At 42.9% G+C, this 25,681-nt stretch overlaps 2 pseudogenes; both read left to right on the forward strand.

The window, feature by feature from the left end:
• The first annotated feature begins 2,917 nt into the window (after nucleotides 1-2,917).
• LOC112135465 (protein transport protein Sec61 subunit beta-like) lies at nucleotides 2,918-3,544 on the forward strand (annotated as a pseudogene).
• A 21,474-nt stretch (nucleotides 3,545-25,018) lies between these two features.
• On the forward strand, nucleotides 25,019-25,190 carry LOC112135686 (U2 spliceosomal RNA; annotated as a pseudogene).
• Nucleotides 25,191-25,681: the final 491 nt, after the last annotated feature.

The raw sequence follows: 25,681 nt of genomic DNA on the forward strand, positions 1-25,681 counted from the left end.
TGAAGAGCTTTAGTCTTTAATTCCTAAGGTGTTTCTTCAGTTCTATAATAGTAATAATAGCTGCTAAAAGTGCTAAGTTGAAGGCAAAGCCCTGTAAAAAGGCCACTGTAGTAGACTCCTCTGGGGGAGACTGCCCAGCCAACAACAGCCTCCACCTCTCAGAATATTTGTCCTTTCTCACCCAAGAGTGGTTTTCAGAAGCACTGTTCTAGCTCATTTCACAACAACCTTGAGATGATAACATTAAGGTTAATTGTGCAAGACCACATAACTTTTCATAGCTCTAGTAATGACTTTAACTCAGGTCTGCCTGGCTCTAACACACATGTTCTTTCCACTATTTCCTGCTGCCTCCAAATAGACAAATGGGCTATTTGGTTTGACTTAATATACAACGATCACCAAGGTTTTTGTTTCATTTTCCTTTTATTGGCATCAGTAATATTCAGGCTTTTTTTTTTCTTTGAGACAGAGTCTTACCCCTGTTGCCTAGGCTGGAGTGCAGTGGCATGATCTCAGCTCATTGCAATCTCCACCTCTCAGGTTCAAGCGATTCTTGTGCCTCAGCCTCCCGAGTAGCTGGGATTACAGGCATGTGCCACCACGCCCGGCTAACTTTTATATTTTTTTAAGTAGAGTCGGGGTTTCACCATGTTGGCCAGGCTAGTCTCAAACTCCTGACCTCAAGTGATCCACCCACCTCAGCCTCCCAAAGTGCTGGAATTACAGGCATGAGCCACTGCGCCCAGCTGGCATTAGTAATATTCATTACACAGATATCTTTAACCTTCATTTTGGCAGTAATGCCCCTGTAAAACACCAGACAAACCCTTAACAAGCTAGCATGATGCATCTGGGGAGTTTGTACACATGGCCGTGTCCATCCATGGGAAGATATAGTGTTGGAGCAAGCCCCAGGAGTAGTCAGTCAAATGGCTAAGGATTCTCTTGCGATGAGGATATTAGTGATGAGAAATAAAGGCCCGAGGGAAAATCCCCCTCAATGACAGAATGTTTCCAGTACATCTGATTGGAGTTGGAAACATTCATGTAATGTCCTGATGGGAGCTCATCTTTGCGTGCCCAAAGTTGTGTAAGCACCTTGGTCCAGAAACATTCCCTGAATATAGCTAAAACTCCAAAAATTCAATGGTCCATGTCCTTTTTTCAAATTGCTTCACTATCGGCTGCTACTGCTCTGGTCTGTTCAAATAATGGCACCTTGATTTGAAAGAAGGAAATATGTATTTCATTTATAAAGTCAATAAATTTATTCTGAGTGCCAATATGTGGGAGGCACTATTGATTCAATAGTGAATAAGCACCATCTTGTCCATGAAGAGCTTTAGTCTTTAATTCATAAGGCATTTCTGCAGTTCCACAATAGTAATGAGAGCTGCTTGCTGTTGATGCATGATCATCCATTTGCACTTCACCATCATTCCGGGGTAGGCTAGGTAGGTCTTATAATCTCCATATTACAAATGAAAAGCCTGAGCATGAGAAAAGTTATGGCTTTTTTCCAAAGTTTCACAACTTGTAAGTAATAGATCTGAGATTTTTTTTTTTTTTTTCTGAGACAGGATCTTGCTCTGTGGCCCAGGCTGGAGTGCAGTGGTGCGATCTCAGCTGACTACAACCTCTGCCTCCTGGGCTCAAGCAATCCTCCCACTTCAGCCTCCCAAGTAGCTGGAACTACAGGTGCCCACCACCACAGTGGCTAATTTTTGTATTTTTTGTAGAGACGGGGTTTTTCCATGTTACCCAGGCTGGTCTCGAACTCCTGAGCTCAAGTGATCCACCCACCTCAGCCTCTCAAAGTGCTGGGATTACAGGTGTGAGCCACCATACACACACAGTCAGATCTGAGATTTAAGACTGCTTAATCTGGGGGTCCCTTTTAGGGAGTTGCATGCTCTGTGATCTTATTTCAGATTTGGTATTTCTTGGAGATGCATAGTTTTCTGCTTGTGGTATTACAGAGTAAGGGTTAGCAACCTATGACCTGTGGGCCAAACCTGCTGCCATCTGCGCTTGTTTGTTTGTTTGTTTTTTGAGACAGGGTCTCATCTGTTGCCCAGGCTGGAGTGCAGTGGCATGATCACTGGCTCACTGCAGCTTCAACATCCTGGGATGAAGTGATCCTCCCATCTAAGCCTTCTGAGTAGCTGGGACTACAGGAGTGCACCACCATGCCCAGCTAATTTTTGCTTTTTTTTTTTTTTTTTTTTTTTTTTAGAGACGGAGTTTTGCCATGTTGTCCAGGCTCATCTCAAACTCCTGGGCTCAAGCGATCCACCCCCCTCAGCCTCCTAAAGTGCTGAGATTACAGGCGCAAGCCACCATGCCCAGCCTGCTGCCACCTGTTTTTGCAAATAAGATTTTATTAGGACACAGCCACACTCACTCATTTATTTACTGCCTGTGGTGGTTTTGTACTACAACAGCAAAGTTGAGCAGCTGTGATCAAGACTATATGCCCCACAAAGCCTAAAATATTATTTTTGGCCTTTTATAAAAGAGTTTGCTGACCCCTGGTCCACAACATAAACTTAACTTGCCCTGCCCTTGATTACTCCCTTTGTTTAGGATTATGGGTCAGGCTGAGACCAGGATCAGAGTTCGTTGTGAGGCTATCAAAGATTACAGTTGCACAAATTCTACCTTGCCTAGGGCTTTTCTCCATCTGCCTGACCTCAAAGATTGCCATGTGTCTCCACCTCTTCCGGTATGACTTAGAGAGGGCCCCCAGAAGAGCATATGACTTCATATCCAAAGGAGGAAGAATGTTCATAAACAAGAACTTGATTTGCTGGAAAACTATCCTCATTGACCCTATCCTATAGCCATGGCACATTCCATTTGCTGTACATAACATCCAACTCAAGAGGAGGCTGCCCAAGAACTCACTTGGTCTGAAAGCCAAAATGACTCTCTAAGAACAATCCTGGCAGTCTCGCCAGCTGCGGGTCCTTCGGGGGCTCCGCAACTTTCCTTCCGTCAGTGTCAGCTCCTTGCCACCCTCATCTCCAGCATGCCTGGTCCGACCCCCAGTGTCACTAATGTGGGATCCTCAGGGCACTCTCCTAGCAAAGCCGTGGCCGCCTGGGCGGCGAGATCCACTGTCCGGCAGAGGAAAAATGCCAGCTGTGGGACAAGGAGCGCAGGCCGCACGACCTCGGCAGGCACCGGGGGGATGTGGTGATTCTATACAGAAGATTCACCTGGGCTCAAAGTTGGCCCTGTCCCAGTATTGGTTATGAGTCTTCTGTTCATCGCTTCTGTATTTATGTTGCACATTTGGGGCAAGTACACTCGTTTGTAGATTCAGTTACATCCATCTGTCATCTGAAGAAGGAGGAAAAAACCCAACATTTCTTGGACCAAAAGTATAGTGACTATCTGTTCATGAGAGAAATTTTCTGTAAGCTTGCTGTTTTACAGGGGATTTATCAATAATTGATTTTGAGGAATCAGTTTTTTTCTATGGCTAATAAACTTTTTAATTCACTTATAACAAAAAAAAAGAACAATCCTGTTTTTCCAATTGTGCTTTTCTAATTGTGCCCGAATTTGAAACACTTTCTCTTTACTTTGTACTACCAATCGGAGCCCAAGCAATCCCCACAATTTGCATATTTGAATAGTCAAGGTTTCCTGTCACACTCTCCATGCTTTTTTGCCCAATGTGCCATTTGAGATACCCTCCTGGCAATTTGCATTTTTCTGTTTTTTGTTTTTGAGATGGAGTCTCACTGTGTCATCCAGGCTGGAGTGCAGTGGTGCGATCTCGGCTCACCGCAACCTCCACCTCTTGCGTTCAAGAATTCTCTTTTCTCAGCCTCCCAAGTAGCTGGGATTACAGGTGCCCACCACCATGCCTGACAAATTTTTGTATTTTTAGTAGAGACAGGGTTTCACCATATTGGTCAGGCTGGTCTCGAACTCCTGACCTCAGGTGCTCCACCCACCTCAGCCTCCCAAAGTGCTGGGATCACAGGCCTGAGCCACTGCACCCAGCCACTCCCAGCAATTTGATTCCATCAGTGAGAGGCTCTTCACCTGATGCCCTCAGCTCCCATTAATGAACAAATCCTAATGAAGTTCTCTCTTTGTTGCTAGGCAAGTCTAATATGGTTTAGGGGAGGAGATGAGAGTCATTTAATCTAGGCTTCACATGGAAAAAGACCTCTAATTCGGGCTTTTGGCATCATCTATGAAAGAACTTACATGTAGATTCACCCTGCTACACTGGTAGGATTAAATTCAATAATGGACCACGTCACTTAGAGTCCACTTTAGACTCAATTGATATTGCTGTAGAACTTTTGCAATTGTTTGTGAATAGCATTTGACTTAGTCCATTTGGGTTGCTATAACAAAATACTTTAGACTGAGTAATTTATTAACAACAGAATTTATTACTCACATTTGGAGGGCAGGGAAGGCCAAGATCAAGATGCCGGCAGATGTGATGTCTGATGAGGGCTCTCCACTTCAAAGATGACGTCTTCTTGTGGCATCTTCACATGGTGGAGGTGGAGGGCAGCTTCCTCCAATCACTTTCTTTTTCTTTTTCTTTTTCTTTCTTTTTTTTTCTTTTTTTGAGACAGAGTCTTGCTCTGTTGTCCAGGCTGGAGTGCAGTGGCGCCATCTTGGTTCATTGCAATCTCCACTTCCCAGGTTCAAGCGATTCTCCTGCCTCAGCCTCCCGAGTAGCTGGGACTACAGGCGTGTGCCACCACACTCGGCTAATTTTTTGTATTTTTAGTAGAGACAGGGTTTCACAATGTTGGCCAGGCTGGTCTCGAACTCCTGACCTCAAGTGATCCGCCTGCCTTGGCCTCCCAAAGTGCTGGGATTATAGGCATGAGCCACCGTGCCTGGCCTCAGCTGCTTTTGTAAGAGCACTAATCACATTCATGAGGGCAGAGCCCACATGACTTAATCACTTCCCCAAAGGCCCCATCTCTTAAGACTGTCACATTGGGTATTAGGTTCCAACATATGAATTTTGGAGAAACACCAACATTCAAACCATAGCAACATTATAAAATTACATTTTTACTTTTGTGGCAAAAATATTAACTTGAGCCAAGTGCAGTGGCTCATGCCTGTAATCCCACCACTTTGGGAAGCCAAGATAGGAGTTCAGGAGTTTAAGACAAGCCTGGGCAACATAATGAGACCCCTATCTCTACCAAAAAATAAAAAATTAGCCAGACATGGTGGTGCACACCTGTAGTTGCAGCTACTCAGGAGGCTGAGGTGGAAGGATCACTTGAGGCCAGCAGTTCAAGACCAGCCTGGCCAACATGGTGAAACCTCGTCTCTACTAAAACTACAAAAATTAGCCAGGCATGGTGGCAGGTGCCTGTAATCCCAGCTACTCGGGAGGCTGAGACAGGAGAATCACTTGAACCTGGGAGGCGGAGGTTGCAGTGAGAGGTGATGGAGCCACTGCACTCCAGCCTAGGCAACAGAGCGAGACTGTCTCAAGAAAAAAAAAAAAAAAAAAAAGGAGCATTGATCTTTCCTAACAACGTACCAAAGTTTGGCCATATTTGGGTACGTTTTACTTCCCACTACCATGTCTCACATTATTTGTTGATCTCAGGATGCACATAGGACAATGAGGAGGCTCTTCTGCCATTATGGGGGTCATCCCCTCTCCTACATCTCCCTCCTGGAAAGAAAGGAGAAAAATTAGCCCTGGAGCAGGACTTACTTAAAATTTTCAGATACGAGGCCACCCGAGAACTATCTACTGTATCAATGGAACCAATATGCAGACTCCATCACACACAGCTGTAACCCAGTATTGCACAGACTCAAATATGATCTTCAGTCAGCAACCAGCAGGATTGTATGCCAATCGCCTATTTTTTAAATTTTTATTTTATTTTATTTTATTTATTTATTTTAAGATGGAGTTTTGCTCTTGTTGCCCAGGCTGGAGTGCAATGGCGTGATCTCAGCTCACCACAACCTCCGCCTCCTGGGTTCAAGCAATTCTCCTGCCTCGGCCTCCCAAGTAGCTGGGATTACAGGCATGCGCCACCACACCAGGCTAATTTTGTGTTTTTAGTAGAGACAAGGTTTCTCCATGTTGATCAGGCTGGTCTCGAACTCCTGATCTCAGGTGATCCACCCGCCTCAGCCTCCCAAAATGCTGTGATTATAGGCGTGAGCCATTGCACCTGGCCTGAATCACCTATCTAACTAGGCCCAGTGCTGCCTACAAAGCTGATATTAATATATACGATGTTAACATACATGTTTATATGTATACATACATGCACATGCATGTATTCACATATACATATATACGTAAAGACACACACACATATATGTATGTAATGAATTGAATTAGCACTGATTTCTGAAATTGCACTTCCAGTTTCAGGTAACAGAGATGAAAGCTATTGCATCTTTTTACAGGATCTGATGAAAGCCAGAGTCTGAAGGGTCATTTAGAATTGGGTATACATTCATTTAATAAATTTTCACTGGGCTGCCTAAACACTCAAGACTGAAAGAGCTGAATAAGGCGGCTCTGCCTATGAGGGATTCACAGATCAGTGGCAGAGACCAACTCCAATATAAGTCAGACCACAAAAGTGCTGTTCTAGAGATATAAACCAGGCATTGCTGTATCTCCAAGAAAGAAGCAATGGATTGAAGCTGGAAGAAGACTTCTCCTAGAAAAATTAATATTGGGGCTAGGCCTTGAAGAATGAGAAGATTTTGAGAGACAGAGAAGGGGGAAAAGGCTTTCTGTTCAATTTAACAAACAATCTTTGATCACCTACCTTCTACTAAAGGCACTAAACTCTGTGCCTTCCTTGAATAGATGCTCAGCTTTTGTGACACTATTATGATGCCGGGTGCAGACAGAGCCAGCCCTAGCCATATAGCACCTTTGTTCAATTAGAAAAGGTATCTGCCAGGCATGGTGGCTCATGCCTGTAATTCTAGCACTTTGGGAGGCTGAGGCAGGAGAATCACTTAAGGCCAAGAGTTCAAAATCCTGGGCAACATAGCAAGACTCTGTCTCTACAAAAAAAATTTAAAATAAAAAATAACAAGAATAATTAGCTGGATATGGTGGTGCACATGTGTTGTCTTAGATACTCAGGAGGCTGAGGTGGGAGGATCACTTGAGCCCAGGAGGTCAAGGCTGCAGTGAGCTATGATTGCCACTGCAATCCATCCTGGCTGGGTGGCACAGTGAGACCTTGTCTCTTAAAAAAAAAAATCTATATCTATATCTATATCTATATATATGTATCTATATGTGTGTGTGTATATAGATATATACACATATCTATCTATCTATCTATCTATCTATCTATCTATCTATCTTTCCCTCTAGACTTTCTTTTTTTTTTAGGCAGAGTCTCACTCTGTCGCCCAGGCTGGAGTGCAGTGGCGTGATCTCAGCTCACTGCAACCTCCACCTCCCAGGTTCAAGCAATTCTCCTGCCTCAGTCTCCCAAGTAGGTGGAATTACAAGTAACCACCACCACACCTGGCTAATTTTTTATCTTTTTCATAGAGATGGGGTTTCGCCATGTTGGCCAGGCTGGTCTCAAACTCCTGACCTCAGGTGATCCGCCCGCCTCTGCCTCCCAAAGTGCTGGGATTACAGGCGTGAGCCACCCCGCCTGGCCTCCCTCTAGACTTTCAGAGGCCAAAATCAGGGCTCATGCTTGGTGAATCAGGCTAGATTTTAGCCCCATTTACAGCCCAATCTACATTCCATGATCAGCTCCTTTGTACAGTGAATAACCTGCTCAACTGTATGTGGTAACCCTGAGTGCAGGAAACAAAGGTGAATAACACATGGCTTTTACCCTTGAGGAGCTCAACTGGTCAAGGAAATAAATATGGAAATGTATATGATATCATATGACATAATAAAGGTATGTTTGAACATTACAGGAGTTAGCATTGAGACGGAAATTTCATCAAAAATAAGGAAGCATGAAAACATGAATACCCTTGAGCAGAAAGGAGCAAGTGGCCTTATTTCTCTACCCCAGTGGTTCCCAAGTCTACAGGGTCATCAGAATCATTCAGTGGGCACTTAAAAAATTACAGACCCCTGCCCTCCACGCCTATCCCAGAGTAGCTCTGAGGCATAGACTAGGAGTCTGCATCATAATAAGTTCCTCTAGGTGATTTCAGTGATTTGCTGGGTTAGGAACCACAGGTGTGAACCAAGCCCCACCCAGCCTCTACTTACCCAGTGCCCACTTTCTCTTGGTGAGATAATAGTGTTCAGTACTTTCTCCCTAGAATAAAAAGGAAATGAAAGTTCTGTGGTCTCTAAAGCGGACTGCCCAGGTGAAATTTCAGTTCTGCTTTAGAAAGACAAAAGGCACCTGAGACCTGTGATGGCTGACACATCCTGTGATGGCAGGTTACACGGGGTCATATGAGCCTCTTGCATCCACTGATGTGGCTGCTGCCAGGATGCAAAGAGAGGAAGGTGCAGCCTGGCCAGGACAGTGGCCTGTGAGCAGGAATTCTGATAACAAACCCTCAGAGGAAACCAGTCTGGTGTCTGTGAACCTGACTATGATGCTCATGCCCACCAAAAGACTCTTCCTGACTTCCTTGATTATGACTTTGGGATGTGTATTTGGGGAATTCAGTGCTGGCTTATTCAGTTGAAGGATGAAGTATGTTCCTAGGGCACTAGTGTGGCTTGCAACAGAGTCTTCCTATCCATGAACATGGAATATCTATCTATCTATCATGCTTCTTTGATTTCTTTCATCAGAATTCTGTAGCTTTTCTCATGTAGATCTTTTTTTTTTTTTTTTTTTTTTTTTAGATGGAATCTCGCTCTGTGGCCCACACTGGAGTGCAGTGGCTTGATCTCGGCTCACTGCAACCTCTGCCTCCCAGGTTCAAGTGATTCTCCTGCCTCGGCCTCCAAGTAGCTGGGATTACAGGTGCCTACCACCACACCCAGCTAGTTTTTGTATTTTTTAGTAGAGATGGGGTTTCTCCATGTTGGCCAGGCTGGTCTCAAACTCCTGACCTCAGGTGATCCGCCCACCTCAGCCTCCCAAAGTGCTGGGATTACAGGCATGAACCACTGCACCCAGATCTCATGTAGATCTTGTACACGCTTTGCTAGATTTATACCTAAGGATTTCATTTTTGAGATACTAATGTAAATGGTAATGTGTTTTCAATTTCAAATTCCATTTGTGGGCTAGGTGACAATGTGATTCTCCTGCCTTGGCTTTCCAAAGGGCTGGGATTACAGGCAGTGGTTCATGAGCCCAGGAGTCTGAGACCAGTCTGAGCAATGCGGTAAGACCCCATCTCTACAAAAAATTAAAACATTAGCCACGCATGGTGGCATGTGCCTACAGACCCAGCTACTCAGGAGGCTGAGGCAGGAGGATGACTTGAGCCAGGAGGTAAAGGTTGCAGTGAGCCACATTCATGCCACTGTACTCCAGCCTGAGTGACAGATCAAGTCCCTGTCTCAAAAAAAAAAAAAAAAATTTACTTGCTCATTGCTGCTACATAGGAAAGTGATTGACTTTTGTTTTTAACCTTGCATCCTGCAACATTGCTGTAATCACTTATTAGTTCCAGGAGGTTTTTGCTGTTGTTGATTCTTTTGGATTTTCTACATAGACAATCATGTCATCTGCAAATAAAGGCATTTATATTTCTTCCTTCCCAATCTGCATAGCTTTTATCTCCTCTTCTTGTCTTGTTGCATTAGCTAGGACTTCTGGTACAATGTTGAAAAACAGTGGTGAGAGCAGACAGCCTTGCCTCATTCCTGATCTTAGCAGGAAAGCTTAAAGTTTTTCACCACTCAGTATGATGTTGGTTGGAGGGTTTTTAGAGATGTTCATTTATTTATTCATTTATTTATTTATTTATTTATTTATTTTTGAGACTGAGTCTCACTCCGTTGCCCAGACTGGAGTGCAGTGGCACATTTGGTTCACTACAAACTCCGCCTCCGGGGTTCAAGCAATTCTCCTACCTCAGCCTCCCGAGTAGCTGGACTTGTCCCCCACCATGCCTGGCTAATTGTTGTATTTTTAGTAGAGACAGGGTTTCACCATGTTAGCCAGGCTGATCTCAAACTCCTGACCTCAAGTAATCCAACCGCCTCAACCTCCCAAAGTGCTAGGATTACAGGCATGAGCCACTGTGCCCGGCCTATAGATGTTCTTTATTAAGTTAAGGAAGTTTCCCTTTATTCCTAGCTTGCTGAGAGTTTTTTCTTTTTTTTTTTGAGACAGAGTCTTGCTCTGTTGCCCAGGCTGGAGTGCAGTGGCACAATTACTGATGTGATAGATTATATTAATATTCAAATATTGAACTAGTCTGGCATACCTGGGATAAATCCCACTTGGTTATAGTGTATAATTCTTTTCTGACATTATTGGATTTGATTTGCTAATATTTTATTGAAGATTTTTGCATCTATGTTCATGAGAGATATTGGTCTGTAGTTTTCTTTTCTTCTAATGTCTTTGTTTGGTTTTGGTATTAGGGTAATACTGGCCTCATAGAATGAATTAGGATTGGTCTCTCTGCTTCTATCTCTAGAAGAGATTGTAGAGAATTGGTAAAATTTCTTCCTTAAATTTTTGGTAGAATTAATCAGTGAACCCATCTGGACCTGGTGCTTTCTGTTTTGGAAAGTTATTATTGATTCAATTTCCTTAACCCTTTTCCCATTTGCCCGAAGAATACTCGCCAGTGGCACTTGTGACTGCAATGTTTACCCCCAAGATAACTTTGCCACAAAATATCTTGCTTTTATCATTATTTTCGCCTCACTCTAGTATATTGACTTTGGCAGCAAAAGATATCATTCTACTTATAGCATTCTGTTTTTAGTACTCGTATTTCCATTTAGAAAATATAGTAATTCTCGATTGCTGTAAATGTCAAATCCTAGAAAATGTAACATTCATACGTATGATGTTAACATTATTCTCGAACAGTTGTTGGCTGAAGATTCATTTGATGAATCCAATTTTTCCAAAATAGACAATTCTGATTATTCAGATTCTGATGTTAATTCTGTTTGGAAATAACTGCAAGAACAGTTTTTATATTTTATTTTCACATTGAAAATCAGTCAGATTTGCTTCAGTCTGAAAGAGCATGTTTATGTAAAATTAAATGAGCACAGGCAGCGAGCTGTTTTTTTTTTTTCCTTCTAAGCGAGAAAAGGGTTAATAGATATAGGCCTATTCAGGTTGTCTATTTCTTCTTATGTGAGTTTTGGCAGATTATTTCTTTGAAGAAATTGGTCCATTTCATCTAGGTTATCAAATTCATGGATGATATAGTTTGAAATCCCCTCCAAAACTCATGTTGAAATTTAGTTGCCATTGTGATAATGTTGAGAGGTGGGACTTTTAAGAGGTGTTAAGTCATGGGGAAACCACCCTCATGAATGAATTAAGGCTGCTATTGCAGGAGCAGGTTACTTATTTTTTTAAAAAAAAAGAAAGTTCAGCCCCCTTTCTCTCTCTCTCTCTCTCTCTCTCTCTGTCTTTCTCTGTCTCTGTCTCTCTCTCGCATACTCGCTCACCATGTGATACCTTCTGCCATGGAATAACCATGGGATAACCCTCACCAGATCCTGGCACCATGCTCTTGGACTTCCCAGCCTCCAGAACCATGAGCCAAATAAACTTCTGTTCTTTATAAATTACCTAGCCTGTGGTTTTCTGTTATAGTAGCAGAAAGTGGACTAAGAGAGTTGGCATAGAGTGGCTCATAATATTTCTTTGTTATACTTTTAATGACAATGGGGTCGGTAGTAATATCTCCACTTTCATTTCTTATGTTAGTAATTTGTGTCTTTTTTTTTTTTTCCTAGACTGGCTAGAGGCTTATTGATTTTATTGATCTTTTCAAAGAGCCAGCTTTTGGTTTTGTTGATTTTCTCTCTTAATTTCCTGTTTTCAACTTCATTGATTTATTTTTTTTTTTCAAGACAGAGTCTCGCTCCGTTACCCAGGCTGGAGTGGTGCAGTGGTGCGATCTCAGCTCACTACAACCTCCGCCTCCCAGGTTCAAGCGATTTTCCTGCCTCAGCCTTCTGAATAGCTGGGACTACAGGCATGTGCCACCACACCCAGCTAGTTTTTGTATTTTTTAGTAAAGACAGGGTTTCACCAAGTTGGCCACGCTGGTCTCGAACTCCTAACCACAGGTGATCCGCCCGCCTCGGCCTCCTAAAGTGCTGGGATTACAGGCATGAGCTACCATGCCCAGCTGCCAACTTCATTGACTTCTGCTCTAATTTTAATTATTTTTCTTCTTATACTGACTTTGGATTTAATTTTCCTTTTTTCTAGTTTTCTAAGGCGGAAGTTTACATTATTGATTTTAGACCTTTTTTCTTTTCTACTATATGCTTTCAGTGCTATAAATTTTCCTCTAAGTGCTGTTTTTAATGCATCCACAAATTTTGTTAAGTTGTATTTTCATTGAGTTTGAAATCGCTTTTTTTTTTGAGATGGAGTCTTGCTCTATTGCCCACGCTGGAGTACAGTGGCATGATCACAGCTCACTATAACCTTTGCCTCCTGGGTTCAGGTGATTCTCCTGCCTCAGCCTCCCAAGTATCTTGGATTACAGGCACACACCACCACACCTTGCTAATTTTTGATATTTTTTAGTAGAGACGGGGTTGTCCCATTTTGGCCAGGCTGGTCTTGAACTCCTGACTTCAGGTGATCCGCCTGCCTTGTCCTCCCAAAGTGCTGGGATTACAGGTGTGAGCCATCGTGCCCAGCCCAAAATAGTTTCAGCTGTCTCTTGAAATTTCTTCCCTGAGCTATATGTTGTTTAGGAATGTGTTGTTTGGGAATTTTTCAGCTGTTTTTCTGTTATGGGATTCTAGTTTAATTCCATTGTGGTCTAACAGTAGACATGGTATGGTTTCTATTTAAATTTGCTAAAGTGTTTTTTATGGCTCAGATTGTGGTCTATCTTGATGAATGTTCCATGTGAGCTTGAGAAGAACATGTAATCTGCTTTTATTGGATGAAGTAATCTATAGATGTCAATTATATTCAGTTGATTGATGGTGCTATTGAGTTCAACTACGTCCTTACTGATTTTCTGCCTGCTATTTATTTCTGGTAGAGGGGTGTTAAAATCTCCAACCATGATAGTGGACTCATCTATTTCTCTTTATAGTTTTATCAGTTTTGCCTCACATATTTCGATGCTCTATTGTTAGTGCATACACATTAAGGATTGTTATGTCTTCTTGGGGAATTAGCCCCTTTGTCATTATGTTATGCCTCTCTTTATCTCTGACGACTTTCTTGCTCTGAAGACTGCTCTGTCTGAAATTAAGTACAGCTACTGTCTACTTTGATTAGTGTTACCATGCAATATCTTTCTCCATCACTTTACATTTACTCTATATGTATCTTTACATTTAAAGTGGGTTTCTCATAGGCAACATGTAGTTGAGATTTTTTTCTTTTTTCTTTTTTCTTTTTTAACATATCAACCACAGCAATCAGAGAGTCTTTTTTAGAATTCACTCTGACAATCTCTTTTAGTTGGTGTATTTAGATCGTTGATGTTTAAGATGTTATTGGTCTAGTTGGATAATATCTACTGTATTTGTTACTGTTTCCATTTTTTGCCCTGGTTCTCTGTTCTTATTTTTGTTTCCCATACTTTTTCTGCCTTTTGTGGTTTTAATTGAGTATTTTATATTCTCTCCTTTCTTAGCATATCAATTATACTTCTTTTATTACTGTTTTTTTAGTGGCTGCCTTAGAGTTTGCAATATACATTGACAATTAATCGAAGTCTACTTTCAAATAACACTATACCACTTCATGGGTAGTGCAAGCATCTTATAATAACAAAATATTTTTAAAATTCCTCTCTCCCATCCCTTGTATCATTACTGTCATTTATTTCAACCATACACAAACATACCAACACACACACACGCACATATATATACATGTAACCGTACATAATCAATGACATTGTTGCTATTATTTTGAAGAAACTGTTATCTGTTAGATCAGTTAAGAATAAGAAAAGGGGCGGGCATAGTGGGTCATACCTGTAATCCCAGCACTTTGGGGGGCTGAGGTGGGAGGATCACTTGAACCTAGGAGTTTGAAACCAGCCTAGACAGCAAGGGAGACCCCCGTCTCTATTTAAAACAAAATAAGAAAAAGATTTTATTCTTCATTTATTCATGCTCTCATCCAATGCTCTTCTTTTCTCATTTAGAAAAAATTTTTTTTCTTATTTTTTAGACATGGAGTCTTGCTATGTTGCCCAGGCTGGACTCTGGACTTGAACCCCTGGGCTCAAGCGATCCTCCTGCCTCAGCCTCCCAAGTTGCTGGGACTACAGGCAGGTACCACTGTGCCTAGCCTGTCTTCCTTTCTTCATGTAGATCTGGTTTTTTGAACTTCTTTTAACATTGCTTGAGAGGCAGATCTACTGATGACAAATTCCTTTAGTTTTTGTTTATCTGAGAAACCGCTTATTTCTCCTTCATTTCTGAAGGATAATTTTGAAGGGTACAGAATTCTAGTTGGTGGCCGGGCACAGTGGCTTACGCCTGTAATCCCAGCACTTTGGGAGGTGGAGGCAGGCGGATCACGAGGTCAGGAGATCAAGACCATCCTGGCTAACACGGTGAAAGCCTGTCTCTACTAAAAAAAAAAAATACAAAAAATTAGCCAGGCGTGGTGGCGGGCCCCCGTAGTCCCAGCTACTCAGGAGGCTGAGGCAGGAGAATGGTGTGAACCCATGAGGTGGAGCTTGCAGTGAGCCAAGATCGCGCCATTGCACTCCAGCCTGGGGGACAGAGAGAGACTCCGTCTCAAAAACAAAAACAAAAACAAAAAAAAGAATTAGTAGGTTGGTGATTTTTTTTCTCTCAACATTTCCTCCCTCCCTCCCTCCCTCCCTTCCTCGCTTCCTCCCTTCCTCCCTTCCTTCCTTTCTTGACAGAGTGTCACTGTCGCCCCAGGCTGGAGTGAAGTGGCGCGATCTAGGTTCACTGCAAACTCTGCCTCCCAGGTTCAAGCGATTCTCCTGTCTTAGCCTGCTGGGTCGCTGGGATTACAGGCATCTGCCACCACGCCCGGCTAATTTTTGTATTTTTAGTAGAGATGGGGTTTCACCATGTTGGCCAGGTTGGTCTCAAACTCCTGAATTCAAGCAATCCACCCACCTCAGCCTCCCAAAGTGCTGAGATTATAAGCATGAGCCACCGCACTCAGCCACTTTTCAGTTTTATACATTTCTATTAACATCCTCAAGCTCATTCTTTTCTCAGTTGTGTCTTGTCTACTAATGAGCCCATCAAATAATTCTGGTTTTTGTTTTTGTTTTTGTTTTTGTTTTAAGAGACAAGGTCTCACTGTGTTGCCCAGGCTGGTCTTGAACTCCTGTCCTCAAGGAATTCTCCTGTTTCAGCCTCCCAATACAGGTGTGAGCCACCATACCCAGCCAAAGCAGTCTTCATTTTTGTTACAGTGTTTTTTATCTCTAACATCTCTTTTTCATTTTTTTCTTAGAATTTCTTTCGCTTACATCATCCATCTGTTCTTTTTTATTTTTTTTCATTTGTTTTTGCATGTTGTCTACTTTTTTTCATTTTTCTTTCTTTCTTTTTTTTTTTTTTAATTGAGATGGAGTCTTGCTCTGTTGCCCAGGCTGGAGTGCAGTGGCGCAATCTCGGCTCACTGCCACCCCCGCCTCCCGGATTCAACTAATTCTCCTGTCTCAGCCTCCCAAGTAGCTGGGATTAATGGCATGCGGCACCAGGCCTAGCTAATTTTTGTATTTTTAGTAGAGACAGGGCTTTATCATGTTGGCAAGGCTGGTCTCGAACTCCTGACCTCAGGTAATCCGCCTGCCTCAGCCTCCCAAAGTGCTGGGATTACAGGCGTGAGCCATCGTGCCCAGCCTTACTTTTTTTATTAAAGCCTTTAGCACATCAATCAGAGTTAAAAAAAAAATCCTGGTCTAATCATTCCAAATTCCTGCCATATTTGACTCTGTTTCTGATGTTTGTTCAGTCTCTTCAAATTGTGTTTTCTGCCTTTTAATATGCCTTGTATTTTTTGCTGAAAGGCAGATATGTTGTATTGGGTAAAATAAACTAGTAAAAAGGCCTTTTGTAAAATGGTGGTAAGGTGTTGGGGAGGAGAAGTATTCCATAGTCCTATGATTAGGTCTCAGGCTTTCAGTGAGCCTGCGGCCCTGAACTGTAAACTTCACCATTGCCTCTCAGTTTTCCCCCCTTAGGTGGGACAGGATAGCTAGAGGGGGCTGGGGTTGGTTATTTCCCTTCCCCCAGATTGGATAGGTTTTGATAAAACCCAGCAGGTTAAGCTCTGGTAAATAGTTTCTCCTGGGGACAAATCCCATTAAGAACAGAATTGAGGCCAGGCGTGGTGGCTCACGCCTGTAATCCCAGCACTTTGGGAGGCTGAGGCAGGCAGATCACTTGAGGTCATGAGTTCAAGACCAGCCTGACCCCATCTCTACTAAAAATACAAAAATTAGCTCATGATGGTGCACACCTGTAGTCCCAGCCACTCAGGAGGCTGAAGTGGGAGGATCACTTGAGCCTGGGAGGCGGAGGTTGCAGTGAGCTGTGATCGTGCCACTGCACTCCAGCCTGGGCAACAGAATGAGACCCTGTCTCAAAAAAAAAAAAAACCCTAAACAAAAAAAGAACAGAATTGAGAATTGGCCAGGCATGGCAGCTCACGCCTATAATCCTAGCTCTTTGGGAAACCAAGGTGGGAGGATTGCTTGAGGCCAGGAGTTCAAGGCTGCAGTGAGCTATGATCATGCCACCGTTATCCAGTCTGGGCAACAAAGCAAGACCCGGTCTCCAAAAGAAACAGAACAAACAAACAAAAAACAGAATGCTCTGGCCTGTTTCAAAATGGTTCCTTTTCTTTTCCCCTGCTAGAAGCATGAGGAGATTTTTCTCTGATATTTGATCCTAGAAGTAAAACTCACAAAAGTATAGAGGCCCCCACTATGATCGGTCTCCCTGAAATTTTTAACTCTCAGACCGACCCTCCAGTAGTCCATCAGTTGTAGTTCAGGCTTTTCTTCCCTTCCACCAATAAATACTGTTTTTTGTTATTGTTATTGTTTTTGTTTTGAGACGGAGTGTCACTCCTGTTGCCCAGGCTAGAGTGCAGTGGCACAATTTCAGCTCACAGCAACCTCTGCCTCCTGGGTTCAAGTCATTCTCCTGCCTCAGCCTCCCGAGTAGCTGGTATTATAGACATGTGCCACCACACCTGGCTAATTTTTGTATTTTTAGTAGAGACGGGGTTTCTCCATGTTGGTCAGGCTGGTCTTGAACTCCCGACCTCAGGTGATCTGCCCGCCTCGGCCTCCCAAAGTGCTGGGATTACAGGTGTGAGCCACCATGCCTGGCCAAATATTGTATTTTATCTGCTTGCGTGTCTTTCCAATTTGAGGGGCAGGCGTTTGCCCTGTGACCTCACTTCTCTGAAGAATCTAAGAAGAGTTGTTGATTTTTAAGTTTGTTCAGCTTTTTACTTATTTTAAGGACAGAGAGGTGACTTCTAAGCTCCTTACATGCCAGACTGGAAACCAGAAGTCCCTCACCAAAATTATTCTGGACATAATAAGGTCTCTAAAAGGGCTTCCTCCACCCAGGAAGAATTGGATTTTAGTTAACATCTGTCAAGCACCATCTATGAGCCAGATGTCTAGTAAATACTTTGACACGCATTACTTCATTAAGTCCTCACAACAGCCCTGAGAGGTGGGTATTATTATTATCATCCCCATTTTACAGGTGAGAAAACTGATATTCAGAAAACTAAAATGACTTGACAAAATTATGAAGGTAGAAGGCTGGGCTCAGTGGCTCACGTCTGTAATCTCAGCACTTTGGGAGGCCGAGGTGGGCAGATCACATGAGGTCCATGACCAACATGGAGAAACCCTGTCTCTCCTAAAAATACAACATTAGCCGGGCGTGGTGGTGCATGCCTGTAATCCCAGCTACTGGGGAGGCTGAGGCAGGAGAATCGCTTGAACCCAGGAGGCGAAAGTTGCAGCGAGCTGAGATCGCACCGTTGCACTCCAGCCTGGGCAACAAAAGCAAAACTCCATCTCAAAAAAAAAAAAAAATTTACAAAGGTAGAAACTGGTAAAGCTAATATTAAAACAAGGTTTTTTTGGGAGGCTGAGGCAGGTGGATCACCTGTGGTCGGGAGTTCATGACCAGCCTGGCCAATATAGTGAAACCCCATCTCTATTAAAAATATAAAAATTAGCTGGGCTAATTTTTATGGCGCTGGCCTGTAGTCCCAGCTACTCTGGAGGCTGAGGCAGGAGAATCGCTTGAACCTGGGAGGTGTAGGTTGCAGTGAACCGAGATTACGCCACTGCACTCCAGCCTGGGCAACAGAGCAAGACTCCATCTCAAAGTAAATAAACTAATTAATTAAAAAATAAAACAAAGTCTTCTGACACTAAGGCTAAGGACTTAACTTTAGAAAATGAGAAGTCTCAAGTTATTTTCTGCTCCTCTTCCTTCTCTCTCTGGGACCTTTACTCATGTTTGGGTTTTCATGGAGGTGGGGACATTGGCAATACTGAAGTCTGCCCACTGAATCTAATCTATAGCAGAGGCTTCAGCAACTATATGGCCAATACAATTCAGATTTATTTTGACTTTCCAAAATATACCACCAGAATTAGCAGGCACCTGGCACAGTCCAATTTCAATAAGCAGTTCTATATATTTTATATATATATACACATTTTTTAGATGAATTTTTGCTCTTGTTGCCCGGGCTAGAGTGCAATGGCACAATCTTGGCTCAATGCAACCTCCACCTCCCTGGTTCAAGTGATTTTCCTGCCTCAGCCTCCCAAGTAGCTGGGATTACAGGCACCTGCCACCACGCCTGGCTAATTTTTTGTATTTTTAGTAGAGATGGGGTTTCGCCATGTTGGCCAGGCTGGTCTCGAACTCCTGACCTCAGGTGATCCACCCCCCCCACCCCGCCCCAGCCTCCCGAAGTGCTGGGATAGCAGGCATGAGCCACCACACAGGCAGGAGCTACCGCGCCAGGCCCTCTTCTATATTATTTTTAACTGTTTAGAGCTTCTTAACCAAGGTCTTTGGATTCCTTAAGGGTCCTCAGGGGCTTTAAGAGGTTTGCGAATCTCTTGAAACCATGTTACATCTTGTGGGTATAGGAAAAGATGAATTTGTTTTGAGGAGAGGGTTTATCTTTTTCATTAATGTCTCAAAGAGGTCTCCAATGCAAACAAGGTTAAAAATAATTAATACAGGCTTTATCCAAGAAGGATTTGTTTTAAACTTTTTGACCTCAGCCTAGGGAGAAAACCAGATACAAGCAAGGAATGCAGCAGCTCATATCAGGAAATAATATTAACACTAATACTTCAGTAATTACTTTTTTCCTCTGTGCTGATTGAGACATAGATCTGGCTTTCGCCAAACAAAAAAAAAAAAAAAAAAAAGAAAGAAAGACACCCCAGTGATTTGTGCTGAGACCAAGAGGATGCATCTGTTTCCTGAATCAACCAGATCAAACGAACACTGGATCAAAAGCTGCCAATGCCAAGACTTCATTTTCTTTCAGAGAAAGATGAAGTAGTTATGCTAAAGAGAGGGGGGAAAAGAGTAAACCCAGGCAAGAGGAGAAATATAAGTTCTGGTTCAGGATGATGCCAATGGATTTCTTGATATGGTACCTTCTGCAGACTAAAGGTCATTCCAAACAGGTATTTTTCCACAATACCTGCATGCTAACTCCTCTCTGAAACAGTTATGCAACGGAGGCTTTGGATCAGTCTGTCTGCAAGAGCTACACTGAATCTCGCCACCCACTCCTGCATCTTACCCAGTCTTTCTCATACCTGCCACGAGCCATGCTTAACTCTCTGTCATGTTCTCAGTTCCCATGGCATCTTTGCATTTGCTGTTCCCTGAGCATTTGCTGTTTCCTCTGCTTGAAATACCCTTCACTCCCTTTTCCCCCTGGCTATCTCCTCTTCAGCCCAAGGGACATCTCTTCTAAGAAGCTTTCTGTAACCCCTTAGGGAAAATTAAGTATCTTTTATACGTATATATATATATGTTTTTTGTTTGTTTGTTTGTTTTTTTAAAGGCACAGTCTCACTCTGTCACCCAGGCTGGAATGCAGTGGCATGATCTTGGCTCACTGCAACCTCTGCCTCTGAGTTCAAGCGATTCTCCTACCTCAGCCTCCAGAGTAGCTGGGATTACAGGTGTGCACCACCACGCCTAGCTAATTTTTGTATTTTTAGCAGATACACAGTTTTACCATGTTGGCCAGGCTGGTCTCGAACTCCTGACCTCAGGTGATCTGTCCACCTCGGCCTCCCAAAGTCTGGGATTATAGGCATGAGCCACCATGTCCGGCCTCATTATTTTGTTTTTAATTGACAAATAACAGTTGTATATATTTATGGGGTACAATGTGATGTTTTGCTATATGTTCACAACGTGGAATGATTCAATCCTGCTACTTAACAAATTCATCACCTCATATAGTAATCTTTTTTTTTTTTTTTGTGGTGAAAACATTTAAAATCTATTCTTCTATAAATTAACACTTTTAAAGAATGGAAGAGCTGCTCTCTTTCCTGGAAGCAGGGAGCTGTGCAGAATGACTAGCGACATTAGAATTCTCTGATTCTTTTTTTCATGTTAGAATGGCATGAGATCATAAGTTTTGAGATTTAAAAGGGACTTTGAAGACCCTTTGAGAATCCAAGCTCTCACTCTACCCATATCCTGATTTGATTCATATCTCTCTGTCATTATATCCCTGGAGAGCACAGGTGGAATCCAATCCAAAATAGGCTTCCTCAGAAGGGTTTGGTCCTGTGAATACATTCCCCAAGGATCATGTGGTGTAAACACCTTCATTTGAGGAAAATGATATCTAAATATATGCTCCCCACAGATGCGTCCAGTGCTTTATGGTTTATAAAATTGTCCTCTTCCCAGTTTCACAGTTTCTGACTCAATAAGGGATAACTCAGTGGCTTAAAGGTCATTCATCAAGGATAGTTCGTCCAGGTCACCAGCTTGTTAATGGTGGAACTTAGGCCAGAACTCCTGGTGGAATGCACTTTCTCCCTCACCCTGATACTTTCTTATTGAAAATTATTCTGAAATACTACTTGTACAATTTTGAGCAGAAGTGATGGCCATGTCCAGGGATAATATAGAAGTAAGTTAAAGATTCCAATGTTTACAGTGAAATTAGCAAATCGTTTCTTGAAGTGGGCACAATCCATACAGCCCTTAACAAGGAAATCTTAGAGATGTTTTGAAGCTGAGGATTAACCGGTAACACCAAAGCCAGTGATGTTTTGCCTTATTTCAAAGCACTTCAGAGGCATCCTTCACAGGGCAGGATATGTTGTAAGTAGTGCTTGCTTCTCAAACACTGATACGTATAGAGGCATCTCAGGATCATGGTAAATGCAGATTCTGATTCTCAAGGTCTTGGGTAGGGCCTGAGATTATGCATTCCTAACAAGCTTCCAAGATTTGCCAAGGCTGCTGGTCCATGGACCACACCATGGGCAGCAAGTTGTAACGAAAGAACATCAGAGTTGGAAGCGTAAGACTTAGACCCAGGTTTCAGCTGTGCATTGATGAGTCCTGTGAACTTGGTCAGATTTTACTCTGAGTCTGTTTCCTTACCTGTAAAATAGGGTTATAATCATACCTCTATATGCACCAAGAGCCTTGAGACTGTTGTCCACCATTCCTTTCCTAGTACTCCATCCTAAACATGTGTACAGATGTACGTGTGGGAGCAGTTTTTAGCAAACATGTTCATCACAATACTTTTTTTTTTTCATTTTTCTTTTCTTTTTTTTTTTGAGACAGAGTCTCACTCTGTCACCCAGGCTGGAGTGCAGTGGTGTGATCTTGGCTCATTGCAACCTCCACCTCTTGGGTTCAAGCAATTCTCATGCCTCAGCCTCCTGAGTAACTGAAACTACAGGCACGTGCCACTATGCCTGGCTAATTGTTGTATTTTTAGTAGAGACAGGGTTTCACCATATTGGCCAGGCTGGTCTCGAATTCCTGGCCTCAACTGATCCACCCGCCTCAGCCTCCCAAAGTGCTGGATTACAGGCATGGGCCACCGTGCCCAGCCCTCAATACTTTTGTAATAGTGATAAAAAAAGAAGCAACCTAAATAGCCAAGATCAGGAAAACATTTTCTTTCTTTTTGTTTTTTTCCACTCACCATAGAATCAGAAGGTAAAACATTTTAGTAAGCTAAAATATATCCATTAAATTGAATATTAGGCAGTCATTTCCAATCATGTCTAGGGAGAAGATATACATAGAATACTATGAATATACATGGAATATTAGGCAGCTATTTAAAATCATGTCTAAGGAGAAGTACATCGAAAAATGCTCATGTGATAACAAATTTTTTCTTTTTTCGAGATGGAGTCTTGCTCTGTCACCCAGGCTGGAGTGCAATGGCGTGATCTCGGCTCACTGCAACCTCTGCCTCCCGGGTTCAAGCGATTCTCCTTCCCTCAGCCTTCCAAGTAGCTGGGATTAGAGGCGCCCACCACCATGCCTGGCTAGTTTTTGTGTTTTTTGTTTTGTTTTGTTTTGTTTTTTGAGACAGAGTCTCTGTCACCCAGGCTGGAGTACAGTGGTGCCATCTCAGCTTACTGTAACCTCCACCTCCCAGGTTCAAGTGATTCTCCTGCCTCAGCCTCCCGAGTAGCTGGGATTAAAGGTGTGCACCACCACACCTGGCTGATTTTTTTTTTTTTTTTTTTGTATTTTTTTAGTAGAGATGGGGTTTCACCATGTTGGCCAGGCTGGTCTCGAACTCCTGACCTCAGGTGATCCACCCACCTCGGCCTCCCAAAGTGCTGGGATTACAGGCGTGAGCCACTGCGCCTGGCCAACATAAATTTTTTAAGCCAAAATACAAAATTGGCTGTATCCATAGAATAACCGCCACACTAAATATACAAAATCCCTGGCCTGGCTGACTCACAGGAACACTGAGAATAAAATGAGACATTATTATTTTTTTTTTTTGAGACAAAGTCTCACTCTGTTGCCCATCCTGGAGTGCAATGACCAGATCTCAGCTCACTGCAACCTCTGCCTCCCAGGTTCAAGCAATTCTCCTGCCTCAGCCTCTCAAGTAGCTGGGACTATAGGCATGCACCACCACACCTGGCTAAATTTTTTTTTTTTTTTTTGTATTTTTAGTAGAGACTGGATTTCAGCATGTTGGCCAGGCTGGTCTCAAACTCCTGACTTCAGGTGATCCACCCACCTCAGCCTCCTAAAATGCTGGGATTACAGGCCTGAGCCACCATGCCTGGCTGAGAAATTAATTTATAACTTACTACATAACTATGAGGCATCACTACAATTATTTTTTAATGATGTTGATAAAATCCAGGTCAGGTTTTGTCTTGTGCTGTGGCAGGCTGCCCTAATTCCGCAACATAACATTTCCTAGAAGCGCTGGCTTCTTCTTAGCAGGAAGTATCCATTCTGACTATGCTTGAAAATATGAATTCAAGAATCTCAACTAAGAATCTCTCAACTAAGGGCTTTCAAGAAAAGCAAAACAAAGAATGTGTGTTTCCTACTTCTGTCGTTACCCTTTAGAAAGAGGAAGAAGTGGACGATTTTTAAACAAGTTTTCTGGACAAATTATTTAAAAGGAGAGAATCAAAGCATAGGGGTGGTTTTAAGATCAAATAGTCTTGGGTTTGAGTTCCCGATTTGTCACTTATCGGTTGTAAAACTTTGCAGTTTGAATAAGTGGAACTTTGAAGTTTGAATAAGTTAAACTTATTGGTTGTGGAACTTTGAACAAGTCAAAGACCAGTTTCTCTGAGCTTCAATTTCCAAATCTGTAAAACAACTCTAGTTGTTTAACTCTTAAGGTTGTTTAGTATTATCTAGCATTTACCTCTTAAGGTTGTTTGAGGATGAAATGAAATAATTAATGAAAAGTGCTGAGTATAGTGTCTGGTACACAGCAGATTCTCAATAAATCATAGCTAATTGTAGAGGAGGAGTTCTAGGGTGGCCCCTGCATTCACACCCTGCATGGGTGTGAGTAGGACCTTTGACTTGCTTGTAACCAATAGAATGTGATAAAGATGTTTAAAGTTATGATCATATACATAAGGGTCCATCCTGCTAGCATACATGCTAGAGAGACTGTCACTCCATTGCTGGCTTGAAAGAAGTAAGCTGCCATGCTATGAGAGGGGGCCCATGGAGAGGGTCCCATGGCAAGGAACTGTGGGCAGTCACTGGTAGCTAAGAACAGCCCCACCTGCAGCCAGTAAGAAAACAGAGACCTCAGTCACACAACCATAAGAAAATGAGGCCAGGCACCGTGGCTCACGCCTGTAATCCCAGCACTTTGGGAGGCCGAGGCGGGCGAATCACCGGAGGTCGGGAGTTCGAGACCAGTCTGACCAACATGGAGAAACCCTGTCTCTACTAAAAATACAAAAAATTAGCCAGGCGTGGTGGCACATGCCTGTAATCTCAGCTACTCAGGAGGCTGAGGCAGGAGAATCGCTTGAACCCGGGAGGCGAAGCTTGCAGTGAGCCGAGATTATGCCATTGCACTCTAGCCTGGGCGACAAGAGTGAAACTCCATCTCAAAAAAAAAAAGAAAAAGAGAAAAAGAAAATGAATCCTCCCAACAGCCTGAATGAGCCTGGAAGTTAATTAATTCATAGTGGAGCCTCAAGGTTAGAATGCAGCCGCCTTGATTGAAGCTTGGTGAGACCCTGAGTGGAAGACCCAGCAAGGCCATGCCCAGGCTCCTGACACACAGGGCTGTGAGACAATCGATGTGTTGTGTTCAGCCTCTAGATTTGTGGTCATTAGTTACACAGCAATAGAAAACCAATACATATGGCTTCTCGGCCTTTTGGCTAAGATCAAGTGTAGAAAACCAATACATAATATAAAGCAGATAATCCACACTCAGCCTGTAGCCATTGCTTGCCATCAACAGGTTCATCTTCCTTCTGCCAGTGTTTTAATGAGCACACTATTGTGTTGGGGCAGAATTCAAGAAGTGGAGACAGAACCTACCCACGTTGAGTAGAGGAGGCAGAGATGAAAACCGAAAAATTACAATAAAGGGCAATAAGTGTTATGATTAAGATGCTTTTGTTGTGGTGAAATTAGAATAACATAAAATTCACCCTTTCAGCCAGGTGCGGTGGCTCACACCTGTAAACCCAGCACTTTGGGAGGCTGAGGTGAGAGGAACACCTGGGCTCAGGAATTCAAGACCAGCCGAGGCAACATAGTGAGATCTTATCTCTCTTAAAAAAAAAAAAAAAAAAAAAAGGCCGGGCACAGTGGCTCACTCCTGTAATCCCAGCACTTTGGGAGGCCAAGACAGGTGGATCACCTGAGGTCAGGAGTTCGAGACCAGCCTGGCTAACATGGTGAAACCCCATCTCTACTAAAAATACAAAAAATTAGCCAGGTGTGGTGGCGCACACCTATAGTCCCAGCTATTCAGGAGGCTGAGACAGGAGAATCGCTTGAACCTGGGAGGCAGAG

The sequence above is a fragment of the Pongo abelii genome, chromosome 9 (genome assembly GCF_028885655.2).
Source record: "Pongo abelii isolate AG06213 chromosome 9, NHGRI_mPonAbe1-v2.0_pri, whole genome shotgun sequence".
NCBI lineage: Eukaryota > Metazoa > Chordata > Mammalia > Primates > Hominidae > Pongo > Pongo abelii.